At 37.0% G+C, this 14,702-nt stretch overlaps 1 protein-coding gene across 1 annotated transcript in view; it reads right to left on the bottom strand.

The window, feature by feature from the left end:
- rapgef4a (Rap guanine nucleotide exchange factor 4a) overlaps positions 1–14,702 on the bottom strand; it is a 269,780-nt gene that overhangs the window by 218,218 nt on the left and 36,860 nt on the right. The window contains exons 2-4 of the mRNA XM_069935742.1: positions 9,085–9,227; positions 2,572–2,660; positions 219–365 (exon numbers count right to left, since the gene is read on the bottom strand). The gene's annotated coding sequence lies outside the window, so the exon portion shown is untranslated. The remainder of the gene's footprint in view (positions 1–218; positions 366–2,571; positions 2,661–9,084; positions 9,228–14,702) is intronic.

Here is a 14,702-nt window from a genome sequence, read left to right as displayed (position 1 = left end):
ACAGCCATTGGAAATCAAACTTCTACTGCTGTGGAGCAATATAAAATATACTTCATGACTACTGATAAGAAAAGCTGTTGAATTCCTAAATCTGCATATTGTGTCTATATCTGTGACATATCTAAATTAATAAAAATTACAATTATAATCAAGTTGATCATTTAATGCAACTGCATGACTTCTGTATTTAAAGCAGTAAATGTGGTTTTCTGATTTACCTCCCATAGTGCTTTAAAATCATTCTGTTCAATGCGAAGAAGCTCACTGTACTCCTTGGTGATAATTGTGGCATGACGAGGAGTATTGTCAAGAATTGATTCTCCAAAAGCTGTTCCAATTCCCAGAGTACAGAGAATGACAGAATCCTTTCAAAAATGATAAACCAAAAATGTAAAATGAGAAAAATGCCACAATATTCCATTACTTAATAAATATTTTGAATAAACTAAATTCACAATGTAAATCAGTTCATTTATCAAGCTATATTTCTACTATTCAGAATCTACAATCTTGTGGACAGGAATCTGGACATGGTGGCTGATGAGTCCAGAGTCAGGGAGAATAGGAGAATGTATATGAGAACTAGAGGATGGAGGCTTGGAGTGATAAGCATGGTAGGGCAAGGTGAAATGACCATGGGTGAATGAAAAAGCTGAAAGACCCTGACATTGGGCATCAGGTCTCATGAATTAGAGTTAGTTGCCAGGTAAATGAACTTTGTACCATTACCAGCACTATAGGTATTTCAGAGCCCAGCTAGGAGGTATAAAGGGGACACACAAGAGACTGTAGATTTCAGAATCTGCAGAAAAATAAAACTATAAGAAGAAAAAGGATGGTCAATACTTCAGTCCAGAATCCTTCATCAATGGTCAAACATGAATTTTCTCCAGCAGATTTACTTTGTATCAAAAATCAGAAGTTAGGATGCTGAATCAGGAGTTGGGATGCTGGGACGAGATAGGAAACTCCTGAAGGGAGTGAGGGCATATGTCAAGAGATCAGAACATGCAGCTATGGATTAACTGGGGTTGGGAAGGAGTGGAAACCTGTGTGCTGTAAATCTGGTTTTGGGAGACCTATTAATCCTATTGAAATCTCATTCAGGTAAGTAAATTCAACAATTTGTTGGTGTTGGTAGCAAACTGTTGCTGTACATTGTTTAACAACAAATCAATCTTTCACAGATTGTCAAATTCCAGAAGGTTCACATAGTTCCCTTTGCATTACTGTGCACATTAGGTCATGCAGATTCTCACAGCGATCAAGAATCTTTCCTGAAACAGATCACTACAATTGTTGAGGCATCATCTCAAAGGTATAATAACTAATAATTCCAATTTATTGCTAATATATTAGGATCTTATACTAAACCTGTTAAAGGACTGATTAAGTCTCTGCAGAAGAACCTAAAGGGAGAACTTAATGTATTATTAGAGTACCTGAAATGAAAGTTATAGGGAGAGATAAGGCAGATTCGTTCTTTTTCTTAGATCGGAGGAGTTTAAGGGGTGATACAACCATTACACTGGCTGCACTCCCACCAGCTTACTGCAGGGGGAAACCACTATACTGCAGGTAGGCAACCTGGGAGGCTGGCCCCCACCTGCCTGCTGTCAATCACTGGCCCATATAAAAATTCAAGCTGGCCCCTTTGGGGACAGTCAGACACATGCAGCCAGGAGTATACTAAGACTTGGTTGGTACAAGTTTAAGCTAATTTAAGCCTGTGGACTTTGCATCAGATAATTCGCGCAGAAGCGCTCACAATCTGATAGCAAGGCTTGAAATGATCATTAAAAAGAATCTGTATGCAATATATGAAAAGTCAGAGAATAGGTTAAATGAGGCACAAGGGCCTTTTTTTTTGCAGCAAACTGTGATATGGAATGCACTGAATGAGAGTGTTGTAAGAAAATCAAATTATAGCTTTTGAAAGAAAATTAAATAAATAATGAGAAATATTTGCAGATAAATTGGAAAAGAAACAAAAGTGTGAACAATTGGATCATTCTTTTTCAAACAGTTAGTGCAGGGACAAAAGAGCGAAGGGTCTCAAGCTGTCTCTTTAAAAGATTCTATAGCTTCACAAGTGTGGGGATGGGTTGTGCAATAAACATACAATACAATAAACATGTTATATTAGAGAAAATAAAATTTGGAATTTAAAATAGAATTAAATATTTTTTCATTTCTGCAAAATGTATAAAAATGTAGACCTAAGATGGCTAATTAGAGTTAAAGTACCAATTAATTTGTTGATTTGAATGGTGGAACAGGTTGAAGCCACTGAATTGTTGTCACATTCCCAACTGGAGATGGGGCTTAATTCCAAGGAATTAAATGGGGGCAGGGATCTTAGTGCCTCACCACAGACCATAAAATAGAAGTAGACTCTCATGCTGGAGTGATCAGGAAACAGCATCCTGTCAAAGAATTATGTAAATGAATATCAATTCAAAAATGTTCACTTAATTTTATATGCATTAATTAAATTGTTTTGCAAAACTGAAAAGCTCTACATATCCCCAAACCAAGAACAGGTTAGTTGAACAAAACATTCCCTTTTACCTGTAGGCTGGCTGTTTCTGAAACTTTAACATCCAAAGATCCAGCTAATACAGCATACCAACATGTCCCAATATCTCCTTGACGAAATACTATGAAGCAAACATATAAAAAACATTGTGTAATAGCATATGGAATTGTTTTCTCTGTAGCCAGTAAGCATTGACTGAAATAATTAGAAGTTCATAACTTATAGTTTACTCCATGGCTCTGGTCAATTTATTTTGTAGTCTTAAGACAGCTAAATCATAGAATTATTTAGCTGCTGTTTGACAGCAAAGACCAAAAATATAATCTTTAAAGAGAATAATTAAACACAGTGTAAATTCTAGCATAATATTTAAACAGCAGAACTTCTTGCATCCCTATCTTTAGAAGGACAGCAGCTTTTACATTATGCGACAAATCTGAAATACTGACTTGAAGACGTGTTCCTGCGTGTAGATCATAACTTGACGTAAGGAATATGCAGGAGTTAAGATGCTGATGCAACTGAGCTCCCATTTCACCTCTGTCTGGGGATGAAATATAGTTTTGCTGAGCTGATGAGCCAGATATTCTCCACCCAACTGCAAAACACTACACCAGATATGGCTGGAATAGCTACCACAAGCCCATTCATTTCAATGGGATTGCCAATCTGGTTAAGGAAAAGATTAAATGTTTTTTTTTCTCTCTCCTTTGATTTAGATCAGTAAAATGCTTTTAAATAAATTAGATGTGGTGAGCTGTCAATAGGACATGAGGGGAGTCAAGGGACCAGCAGTCAGGAACTACGGTCTGACGTCCCAGCAGCAACCATGGACCATTCTGCCTCAGGATGACTGCAACAGAAAGGCTTCCAGATCAATGTGACCACATGAACACACAAGCTTAGTGTGGCTTTGGGGACTGTGCAAGATGTGGTCTGAGATGGTCTGATCTGTTTGACGATGAAAGTCACTGACAAATGTAAAAGAGTATTGGGTTAATGTAAAAGAATATTTTCAATTTAAATTGCAAGCATGCATAACATAACTCTGTGTTAGAGGAAACCCGAAAGATAAAATTCAATATTGAGGTGGCTATTCAGAGGGGTTCCATGAAATATGTAGAGACTCATCCCACATTTATCAATTTTAGGAGTAAAAATGAAATTTTCAAAAATGATGATATTCATAAATAAGTTAAAGTTGTAAAGAACTCTCAGACTTATTAAAAGAGAAATTTTAAAATTTATGTCAGATTTTTCACCTTTTGATGAGAAAATGAGGCTTATAAAATGTATTTATAATTTCTCCAAAGTATTAGTCAATCTTGATTAGCATCACATTAGATAGTATAGAATTAAAATAACTCAGATGGTAATCAGCTACACATGTCTCAGGTTAGCTTACTTGGCCTCATGACCATGTGACTGGTTTCCAAAAAGCAAATAAGAATAGAAAATATGTGACACTATAAATTCAATGACTTAGATATTGGTTGATTAGACTTTGAGAACAATCCAAGTTGAAACAAATAAGCTTGGGGCACACTTAATATTGGTCCTCAGCTAAATAATACTGACAAGTTGCATATGTCTGGCGGAGATCCATCAATGAGATTTTCATTTTGCTCTTGGATATATTGCTCTTCCACTTGCCTCAAGTTAACATAATAAATGAACCTATTTCATCTTTGATTTTTCTTTTGTTTCTTCTGTTTAAACTGGCGTTTTCCCCTTTCATACCCAACTCAATTCAATCAGGTACACTTAACTTCCTCCAACTATACCCCTTCCCCACTCTCTCTTTTAATACCCATTTATTCCTTTATTTTGTACAGTTTCTGTAATCTCTTTATTTCTTTTTTTTTTACTCAATTTCTCCATCCTTTGCTGAAAATGTTTTTCCTTCTGTCTTCACTGATACCATTTCTCCATTTCTTATCACTGCCGCTCCTAAATGAATGTTTCGGTGAAGTAGCTGATTCTGATATTGCCATGAGTATACCAGAATTGCTACACTTGTAGATGACTTACCGTGCTGTCATTCAGGAAGGGGATGAGGCACATAAGAGGGTTGGAAAAGTATGTAGATGATGAGACACAAATTCACTTTCCAACATCCTGGGCACAACTGTCACAAGCCCCACAACAATCTCTGTGAAGACCCTCACCCCACCTCTTCAATCCCAAACCTGAAATCCAGACCTTGATGAAGTGCACAAGCCCGAAACATTAGCGATGTATCTTCACCTTTGCTACATAAAGGCACTGGTTGGACCTGCTGAGTTTCTCCGGTTTTTTCAGGAAGGGGAGAGTGTTGTTGGAGATGGACTGGGTGAGTTTGAGGTCAGGGTGGAAGTTGGACACGAAGTGGAAGAAGTTGAAAAGCTCTGTCTGGGTGCATGAGGCAGACCTGATGTGGTCATCGATATACCAGAGGAAGAGTTGAGAGGTCTTGCCTGTGTAGGCTTGCAGCATGGATTGCTCCACAAAGCCCACAGACAGGCAGGCATTGCTGGGACCCATGCAGGTACCTTTGATTTGGAGGAAGTGAGACGAGTTATCCAGATATGTTTTGATTTGTTAAAATTGAGAAAAGAGTTTAATCCAGTTAAAGACGTGCTATTCAAAACAAAGATTTTTTTTTTTACAGAGCCTAATGAAGCAAAGGTATATCCCAATTCATTGCCTGATAAAGAACAACAGGTGGTTGTTGATTACTTGAATTAATTATATAACTGAAAGATTTTTTTACTGTAACTGAAATTGTAATGTGTTTCGAGAGAGCTTAAAGAGGGAGGAAGGTTTAACCTATAATTTACATGATCTATTATAGTTTGATAAGATCATGGATTATTAGATATGTTGGAAAAACTATAGTAAGGGATTGTATGGTATTTCTAGCGAGTTAGTGGGGACTGTGAAGATGGGCACAAATGTGATATTTTTCGCATCCTGTATAGATCAAGAGATTAGAGACATTAAACTATCATGCGCCTCTAGGGTATTTTCTTTACTTTCTTCTTTTCTCTTATTTTTCTTTGTCTTTCTCTTTTTTGTTCAAATCCTGGAATATCTATGAATGTAGTATGTTATATAAGCAGTATTAAGGGTGAGTGAAAAGAGGGAGGGGAACACTGGATGGACGCATAGTCTAATATTGGTGTCTAATGGCGGAGAAATTGAATTTTATTATTAACATTAATGGAATTCGATAAAGCAAAAAATATTATTAAGTTATATGAAAAAAAATGAAAGCAGATGTAGCTTTTTTACAAGAAATTCATTTAACTGAAGTAGAATATTCCATCCTCCAATTCTTTGGTACCCTCTTGTGGCCAGGGTTAGGGTTTTTTGAATTAACTGTGAATTAATTTGAATAAATCACTGCTAATTATTTGACTTAAATTTAATATTTTATTTTTAATGTGTTTTTTGTGACAGAGTATATAAATATGTTTTTGGGAGATAAATTGGGAAAGGTTTGTTAGAGTAGGTGACATACAAACACTTTAAAACAGATCTTATTTGAAATACTGGAGCTCTGCTAATGCTAGACATATTAGCCCCACAGCCTTTGCAAGAGCTTTGGAGAGTGCCCAAGAGACTTCACTAATGGATTGTTGTTTACAAAAAGGCAACAGATGAAAGAATGTGTCGGAGCCGGCTTCTGTCTGGAGTGGAACTTACTGTTCTAAGAGGGTCATGTGGTTTTGCAAGTAGAGAGAATCAAACAGGCTTTCTCTCTCAGAGAGACTGAGATCACTTCTACAGTTTTACAGTCAGCAACAGCAGCTGGGACTGGAACAGGACAAGCTGGAAAGCTTGTGGAAAAACCCCATTTGAAAGACAGGTTGTGAATGCTTTGTTAAGCCTAGTCAAAGCCCTTGTGGTTCATGCAAGAAGAGAAGACTGGTTGTCTAATGTTTCAATTGAAATAAGAGAAACAAGAAAGAACTCTGTGGTGACCTGAAAGAAAGAGGTTATCATCTGGAGAACCCTGAGGGAGACAAGTTTAATCAGCAAGACATTGGAGTGGCTGATGGAAGTAAATCAGTTGTGGGTGTCCTGGAACAACATATCTCTCTCTCTGAAAAGAATTGCCTGCAACCAGTGAATTTGGAGGAATGAGAAGTGAGATTGAACTGTGAATCAAATAACTTTTTTGAACTTCCACACACATTACATACATGTGTGCTTAGAATGAGAAGGGGCTTAAGTTAGGTTAAGTCAATAGTGATTAGTTAAAGTGTGATTCTGTTTTCATGTTTAAAAATTCAAAGCAACTTTTGTTTAAGTAACCATTGGTCTTGGTGAATATCTATTGCTGCTGGGTTTTGGGGTCCTCTGGGCTCATAGCATTGTCCTTTTGCTTGTCTTTAGACATAGTAATAACTTTAAAATGTGATGCGCTATCAATAACTCAAAAGACTAGCGTTACAGAACTATAGGCTTTTATTTACAATAAACTTGCAGGTCATCCTGTGCTGTGACCCAGGCCTTTTGGGGAGGGATTATTATGTTGGAACCTTTATACAGGGTCAAGATGGAGGAGCAAGGGCTACAGTCTCAGGATGGGGCAGAGCCAGATTAATGAATGTACAGCAGTTTTTTACAAAGTGTTTAAAAATTACATTGATCTTTAATACATTTTGAATAGCTTTTAATCTGGTAGAAGTGAGTTCAAAGTTATTTTATTTTCTGTTGTTTCATGGGCAGAGTTTGTCCACATGACAGCATTATAACATGTTTGCCATTTTGAATTTAGGTGGCTATTAAGCTGTTCATATTCAGCAATGGCAAGCTTGAACTTGCCATGTGGGGCAGACTGCTCAACACCAGCAGAACATTTTGGCCAATGGTTTATTGACCCTGTGTCAGCCTTTGTTCTGACTGTCAAATAGGAATCGCCTCTGATTAACTTACAATCAATATATACATCTAGAGAAGGGAACTTCCCAGGAAATTGTATGTATGAGTCAATATTTTTAATTTAGAAACTGGATCGATGGACTTATCAAGTAGCACAATAACCATCAAACAAGCATATCAACAACTTGTCCAGAGATCTGAAATTATTATGGTAAAAGATATTGATCTACATCTTCCTGTGAATTTTTTTGGAAAAAAAACAGTCTAACTTATGTTTCTTAGTTATAAAACAGTTTACCATCCTCTAAATTGCTCTCATTCTGAAACCAGCTGGAGTGCATTCAGAACAAAAAACACAAAATGGGAAAACACAGAAGGTCAAGCAGCATCTGTGGAGGCCAAAGGTGTAACGTTTCAGGTCAAGACTCTCCTGATCCTGACCCTGAAGCAAGGACTCAACTCAAAATGTCAACTTATACCTTTTACCTCCAGAGACAATGCTTGACCTGTGTAGTTCTTCAAGTATTTTGGGTTTTGTTTTGTTCCAGATTCAGCTGGATTCCTACTGGGACTGGCAAGACAAAATAACATTTTTGAAAACCTTTGGAGTAAGTTACTATCTACTGTGATGACATTCTACAGCTTTATTTATTCACTTTCAGAGCATTTCAAGGATGAGTTTCATGTTAGGATCATAAATGGTATCAGTAAATGGGATCTTGTGACATAAGGGGAACATGCAAAACTATTTGTATTCACAATATGAGAACAAGACCTTCATGATCTGTAATTAATCTCGGTGAATAAATGCACAAGTAAGTTTCTTTTTATGCCTTTTTTTGCAAACCACTGGCATAATTAACCCAGAATTCTGTGCCAAATTGGATTTCATACCATATCATGCTATATTAACCATAGAACCGTCTACAGCACGGAAACAGGCCCTTCAAGTCCGTACCGGTTCACTTGAACAACTCCACTAGCTCCTCCGCAAACTCCTGAGGAAGTAGAGGCTTTCTTCATGATGCCATTGGTGTTTGTTGGATTTTTTAAAAACTAATAAAGCAGAATGCTTTAAATCACCAAAATGTTTCACCAATTTTAGATCACAAAGATTCCTTGTCACATTTGCCGAAATAATTATGACCTGTCATCATATCTGACATTTCTTTGATGCTTAACACATCAGGTAGCCTGTGAACAATAGAAATTTCTTCTCACCTGGCTTATCTTTATAAATTGCATTTAAATTACAAATAAGAAATAAATAAGGATGTATCTTATGAATGTGTAATCTCGATATATGGGTTTAGATGCGAGATGTATTGAAATTTCATGCAAAGAATATAACTACTTAAGGTGGATGTGTAACCTTAAAATTAACCCAGTAAGATAAAACATAAATGTCATTATTAATTAAAAAAGCAATATTTATTTTGATAATTTCAGCATTCTAATAGAAAAATAATAAAAAGTATATTCAATGAAAGCCAAAGCAACGAGGCATCAAATATCATTTTTTGACATTAGATGGAAGTGCAATTTAAGTACTATTGAAAATTATTCAGCACATATTTCGCAAAATCACCAATTTATTTGTGGTAAATTAAAAATAGCTTAAGTTACTCTTTTGAAAAATAGCTGGTCATAGTGATAAATGATAACGGGTGACTTACATGTAACACCTTTCTCCAGATTTTCATAATACCCACACAAGCAGATCTGGTAGAGGAGGTTGGGATGAAATTTTTCAAATGCCTTCACTTCTTTTAGTCGGGTAAATATAATGTCAACATCTTCACTTGAGCGTTCTGCAGGCCTGGGGGAGAATCAATACACATTTCTTACTGATGGTCAACTTGACTGAAATAGCTGGTTAGTGAGTAAATGGCCAAATAAAAAAATAAATGGAGATGTTGTATTAAATTATTTTTCAAGAAAATCAAGATTTAAGGAATTATGAATGATAATCAACATTTTGAATTTTTATTTATTTGGCTAACTTATTTATTGATCATCTTGGCAAATTTAATTTTATGGTCGCAATGTGAATAAGTATGAAGTTTGTCATCAGTCATTTTATTATTTTAAAATAAGTTTAATTCTAATTTTGAAGCTTCATAAAAAAAAGTCCTGATAAGAGCAAACAGTAAAGTTAATTTCCAAGAGTTGTTTTTTTTTCCATGTTGATGTCTGCAGATTTTTTTCTTTATTAGTTAGTTGAAGAATTATGGTAAAAATGCAAAAAAGCCACATAGAATACTTAGAAAACCATTATTTGACACTTCTGATCTATGGTGTCCAGCATTTAACACCAATAAAAATTAACATGCACTGAAAGCAAAACATGGTTACTCATGTGGATTCTGAAATTCTGTACAATCCAGTTTACATGGTGTTGGGCCTAATCCTTGCTTTGTAAAGGTGGTAGCAAAGACCCTGATTCAGAGATCTTATTAATATGAAACCATTATGGAAGGCGATGTGTCCAGAAGAAAACCGAGGCTAAAGTAAGCCACATTAAAACAGAAAATGATGATATCTCATCTATTCAACAATTCCTTTTCATCTTCCATCCTTGTAATTCATGTCATGCATTGCTTTCTTAATCAATTACATTTCTTTAATGTAGTTTACCTGTAGTTCTAATTTGCATTTTCATGTCTTACCATTTTGAACTAATCACAAACAAGGCTGCAGCATTACTTTGACAATAACTCACCATTTCTTTCACTGCAGTTTTGCACCTCACCTCCAACTAACATTCCACAGAACTATTGGAAAATGTTCATGCAATGGAGACTACAATTTGGAATCATGATCACCCAAATGTCAGTGGTCAGGTTGTAGTGTGCAGGGGACACTTGCATGAACACTCCTCAGAGACTGAGCTGCAAGCCATCATTAACTTGAGGCACACAAGTGACTGGAGATGCAAGAATCTCGAGCAACAAACAATCTGCTGGAGGAAGGCACACAAGTGACTGGAGATGCAGGAATCTAGAGCAACAAACAATCTGCTGGAGGAACTCAACGGGTTGAGCAGCATCAGTGGGAGAAAAAAATAGTCAACATCTGTGGCTAGAACCCTTCGTCAAGCTGAAACATTGACCATTCTTTGTTTTCCCACTGATGCTGCTCAACCCGCTGAGTTCCTCCAGCAGGGTGTTTATTGTGCCATCATTAACTTGTTTGCTGAGGCATTAAAGAAGATTGGCATTATGCTCAACATCTGTAAGATAACGGTCCTCCATAAACTATCCTCATCAGGAACCTCCCACTAATCTATTGGAGAGTCTGAAATTTCCACATTGACTTTATAGTCAGAGCCAACAAAATCAGGCTGGTAGTAAGTGATCCTCAATCCCAGGGAACTACCTGAGAAGACAATGTCTATCTTATTCAGATCTCAGGAGAGGCTCCTTCCTCTTCACATCTGCTTTGTTTTTCATCTTTCAAAGAGTTATTTCACTACGTTGCTGCTACTATGGCAATTTTTATGGGATAAGTGCACATCTGGAATGGTCACTGTTTATTACTCCGAACCTTCAAATAGTCGTACTTTAAGTGATTAATGCTTCCAAAAATTAGGTATAATTACATAGAATTTTCCTCCCAGTGTGCAAAGAGAGCAGGACATTTTTTTAAAAAAAAGCTATTTTGTCTTATTATTGTCTAAATGTTTACTTCTTCTCAAGACACATTGACTTCTGGGCAGGGAGTCCCTAAGAATTGAGTCTGACTTACTTCATCCCTGGTTTTATGGAGAAGCTGAGGAGGTTAAAATGGGAACCAATAGAAAATCAAAACAACTGCAGTTTCTGGAAATGTGAAAGTAAAATGGAAAATGCAGGAAACCTTCAGTGGGACTGGGAGCATCAGTGAAAGGAGAAACAGAATTGTGTGGCACTGAAACAGGTCTTTCAGCCCATGTCAGGGCTGAGTGTTTGGCCATCGACACTAATCCCATATGCCCACATTGTGGCCATACCCTTCCATGCCTTGCCTGTGTTTGTCTAAATGCCTCATAAGCACAGAAATTGCATCTGAATCCATCACCATAGCATGTTCAAGCTACCAACCACTCTCTGTGTAAAAATGCATACCCTAATGTTCTCCTTAAATTACGTTTCATATTAAAACTATGTCTTATTTTTGATACCCTTACCATGAGAAAATTGTTTTGATGATCATAAACTTACATACTTCCATCTGGTCTCCTTTGTAGAGGAAACAAGCCCGGCCTCTCCAATCTTTCCCCTTAACTAAAGTCCCCCAATCTAGGCGGCTACCAGGAGAGCCTCTCCATTGGGCCCTGGCATTTTTCATCACAGAGGAGAACAAAGTCACAATATGAGAGAAGGAGTTAAATTAAATGAATATAATTGATAAAAGTGAATGAAAATGGGTCAATGTGGGCAGTTAGTAGCTTGTTTGTCTGTATAATGTATCGCAGATGATAAGGCTACGGGATATGCCCACAACTAGATTTTATGAATGGAATAAGAAAATCTGAGATAAGGAAGATAGGCAAAAAAAAGAGTGAACTGCTGAAAGCTGGAGAATTTTTTTTTTATTTTTAAATTTTTTTTATTTTTCACACCATAAATCACATTAGCCATGATATACACTATTTCTTTTTCACACATATACAGTGACTTTTTCTCCCCCCCCCCCTCCCTCCTCCCAAACCACCCCCCCACCCCCCCCTCTCATCCATTTTAGGTATACAATCTAGGTTGCATTAAGCCAGTCAGACAATGTTGTCATTCAACAAAATTACACCAGAAATTCTACTGAGTCCATTCTTTTCTTTCCTTCTCCTTCCATCAACTTAGGTAATGTTTGTCCCCGGTAGGTTTTCGCTATTGTATTTAATGTAAGGCTCCTATACTTGTTCGAATATTTCAATATTATTTCTTAACCAATATGTTATTTTTTCTAATGGAATACATTTATTCATTTAAATTTGGTAGTTTCTTCCTTTTAATTTGGTTATGTATTCCATTAATATTTAAAGACATATAGTTCAGCGTAGCCCTTTTATATTTTGTTTATCTTCTCTTTCCGTTTTTCCATCATTACCTTTCCTCCTTTTCCATTTCTGTTTTCTTATTTTCAACTCTTTATAAGACAACTTTCCTACAACATCTAACATTTTCCTTATTCTCCTATTTCTATCTTATTTATCCCCAATCTCCCCTTCACCTCCTGAGTTGTCCTTTATCCCTTGTCGGACAACCACATCTCCCCTCTCCATTTGGATTTGCGAATCCACTCGCAAGCGTCAACTGATTTTGCAGTGACCGCTATTTCCTCCCACCCCGCCTCCCCCAGAAAAGATTTCACTTTTCATATGTCACAAAGGTCACTCTTTTAATTCCCTCCTTATTCTCTCTATTCCATTACCTTCCCTTATTAATTCTTGTCTATACTATCTATATTTTCCTCTAAGTACAGATACATTCACGTATGCACATTGTCTCTATTCACTCTTATACCTCTTTACCCGCATACATATCAATCGTGATCATTTTTACTCTCATTACCCATTTTCCTCCCTCAGTCTATTTTTGTAATTGTTCTGCAAATTTTCGTGCTTCTTCTGGATCCGAGAATAGTCTGTTTTGTTGTCCTGGAATAAATATTTTCAATACCGCTGGATTCTTTAGTATAGATTTATACCCTTTCTTCCATAAAATCGCCTTTGCTGTATTGAACTCTTTTCTCTTCTTTAGGAGTTCAAAACTTATATCTGGATAAATGAAGATTTTTTGCCCTTTATACTCCAGTGGTTTGTTGACCTCTCTTACTTTTTCCATTGTCTTCTCCAGTACCTTTTCTCTTGTAGTATATCTTAGGAATTTTACTACAATAGATCTTGGTTTTTGTTGTGGTTGTGGTTTAGGGGCCAATACTCTATGTGCCCTTTCTATTTCCATTTCTTGCTGTAGTTCTGGACATCCTAGGGTCTTAGGGATCCACTCTTTTATAAACTCCCTCATATTCTTGCCTTCTTCATCTTCCTTAAGGCTCACTATCTTTATGTTATTTCTTCTGTTATAATTTTCCATTGTATCTATTTTTTGAGCTAGTAGTTCTTGTGTCTCTTTAGTTTTTTTATTAGATTCCTCCAATTTCTTTTTTAAGTCTTCTACCTCCATTTCTGCTGCTACTGCCCGCTCTTCCATCTTGTCCATTTTCTTTCCCATTTCTGTTAAGGTCATCTCTATTTTATTCATTTTCTCTTCTGTGTTGTTTATTCTTTTTCTTAAATCCTTAAATTCCTGTGTTTGCCATTCTTTAAATGACTCCATGTATCCTTTAATAAGAGCAAGTATATCCTTTACCTTGCCTTTCTTTTCTTCTTCTATTTCACTGTACTCTTCCTCTTCCTCTTCTTCTTCCTCTGGGTTGACCATCTGTTGTTTCTTTGTTGCCCTTTCCTTCTCTTCTTTCTTGTTTCTATTGTCTTCTGTGGTCTCTTCTTGCTGCAGGTGTTCTGCAGCTGTCGTTGCTGGCTGTGGAGATCGACTCCCCAGCTGGTCCCCCCTCCCGTCGGTGTGTTTTTTTTCATTCGCATCGCGCATGCGCGAGGAATCGCGCATGCGCGGTTGCGCACTTTTACTCGGCTCAGCGAGCCATTTTTGTAGTCCATTATTTACCGACCTGAGGGAGCGGGTTTCTCTCTCCGCAGTGGGCCTCTTCGGACAGGTAAGGCCTTCACCTTTTTCCTCCTTTGTCTTCTCTTCCTCTCTTCTTACCGTTGCTTTCGATTTTTCTTTTTTTGTTGCCATCTTCTTTCCACCTTTATACTCACTTTTCTGTAACTTTTATTTCTGTGCCTTTGTGTTTTCCTTTGTTTTTCCCGACTTTTCTGGAGAGGGCTGGAGTTCACCGTCCGGCCACTACTCCATCACGTGACTCCTCTAAAGCTGGAGAATTTAATGCAAAACCAAACTGTTGCAGGAGCTCAAGGATTGAACATCATCTGTTGGAGGTGGGGGGGGGGGGGGGGGGGCGTGGAATAGTAGTCGATGTTTTCGGTGGAAAGCTGGAGAATTTGATATTGATTTTAGCTGCAAAGTAGATGAAGTGCAGTTCCATCAGCTTGTATTGGGCATTGGGCTGCATTGAAACAGTAAAGGAAGCCATAGACAAAATCAAATCAGAGTGGAATAGTGAAAGAAAAGGCACAGGCAACCAAAAGTTCAGGGTTAATCTGTGAACACAACACAAATGCTCTACAGAGTAAATTCCAAATCTTAGATTGTTACACATATAATTTTAACCT

This window comes from Narcine bancroftii, chromosome 4 (assembly GCF_036971445.1).
Source record: "Narcine bancroftii isolate sNarBan1 chromosome 4, sNarBan1.hap1, whole genome shotgun sequence".
NCBI classification, from domain to species: Eukaryota; Metazoa; Chordata; class Chondrichthyes; order Torpediniformes; family Narcinidae; genus Narcine; species Narcine bancroftii.
Note: the sequence above shows the minus strand (reverse complement) of the source record. Positions and strands in the feature narration are given on the sequence as shown.